A 1,784-nucleotide genomic window follows, 5' to 3' on the forward strand; every position below is an offset into this window, starting at 1 on the left:
AGGTAGCAAACACAAGGCAGGAACACTTCCTGCCTCCTGTTTTTCTGTTCCAGCACCCATGGCTCATTCTTTGTTTCCACACAACAGTGTGCATATGATTCTGTGGGGGAGGTGGGAGGTCTGTCCAGGCAAAGGACCCAACAAAGCACGGTTTCTTCATCACATGCTTGCTGCTCCACATGGCTTCCTTAGGTCTCCTCCTTCGACTTTGCAGATTTTTAATGATGAAACTGAGGACCATACACACCTGCAAGTTTTTTTTTTTTAATTTGTGTTTTGTTTTGCTGAGTGTATTAATCCTGCTAATTAAACAAATATCATTTAATAAGAAAGTGTCACAAAGTATTAAGAGGGGGATATTCAAAGATAGTTAATAAAATAATAAAAAAATAACAAAAAAACAGTATAATAGGATAAAGAAAGCAGTATAAAAGGATAAAATATATATGGAAAAAAAAGGGCATCACTGCAGAATGTCTGATTTTGGATACTAATTACAAAATGGAAGATAAGAAGACACGGTTGTAGCCAAACAAAATAAATAAATAGTTCATGGGAGGAGGCAGGGAGCCGGCATCCTCCATATAACATGCCAATAACAATTTAATGAAGAAACAAGACATCCACAGGAAGTAAACAATGACTACTGATGAGCCACCATTTGTGAACTAGTAATTAACACATTGACAACAGGTGTGATTTTAGAGGTGCAATGAAGAAGCAATACAGAAAACGGTGAGTAATGATTGAAACAATTACTCAAGAATGTTTGATCAAATGTACCGTTTGTTCTGAAGATCAAAATTTTCTCCTAATAACTTTTGTTCCTATGTAGGTAAAATGTCCTTATATGTGTGTGCATTTTTTGTGTTGCCATTAGCTTTGCTGTTTACATAATTAGAAATTAGCAGTTCATTTTCAATGCTATGACTATTGATCTAGGATCAAAACACATCAGGCAGTCAGTGGCATCTACTGCTTTCTAAACCTGTCCTAAAGGAAAAGAGAGTCAACATCTCCATTCTACCTACAATTTGATAATTATCATATCACAATAGAATATAGTCACTAACAATGAAACTTAAATCCTTATAGATAGTATGCCTGACTGTAAAGTATTGAGATGAGCCGAAAGTCAAATTTCTGTGTTCTGTCTAGAATTCTCACTTTCACTAAGTAGTTAAAAAAAAAAAAAGAGCTTATCACTTTTCTTTCAATAATTTTGTTTCCAACTAAATTATCAGCAGATTTTCAACCTCTATATCTTATGGACTTGCAACTGTAAATATGTTTAACCTTTTCCCTATTACTTTCCTCATGAACTTAGTTTTCCCTTGGAACTTTTTGTAAAATACAGCTATGAGCCTGCATTGCCACCACTAGCTTCTGTAACCCTCACTATCGTTCCCTGCCATACCAGGTTCATCCCCTGTAAATTGTCGTCCCTTTCATTCATCATTTTATTAATTCACTCATTCATGCATATTTGGCACATATATGTACCAAAAAACAGCTATAAGTATCTTCTATGTGTGCTTTTTCAACAACTGCGATGATTTTTAAGTGTTAAATACCATTAACACCTGCCCCCCCACTGACACTTAAGTCCAACATTATTTTGATTAATCATATTATGTAGTGTGCTATCATAAACCTGAATGAGATAGATTAACTTCCAACTCTGTAATTCAGATTCAGTCATATTTTAATTTTTTTTTAAAGATTTATTTATTTGTACATACAGAACTGGGGTACAGGCCAGAGGCTCAGGGGCGGTGAGAGGC

At 35.1% G+C, this 1,784-nt stretch overlaps 1 pseudogene; it reads left to right on the forward strand.

The window, feature by feature from the left end:
* The first annotated feature begins 712 nt into the window (after positions 1–712).
* LOC101630026 overlaps positions 713–1,784 on the forward strand; it is a 2,245-nt pseudogene continuing 1,173 nt past the window's right edge.

Source organism: Condylura cristata, unplaced genomic scaffold (genome assembly GCF_000260355.1).
Source record: "Condylura cristata isolate star-nosed mole 26May11 unplaced genomic scaffold, ConCri1.0 scaffold00044, whole genome shotgun sequence".
Classification (NCBI taxonomy): Eukaryota; Metazoa; Chordata; class Mammalia; order Eulipotyphla; family Talpidae; genus Condylura; species Condylura cristata.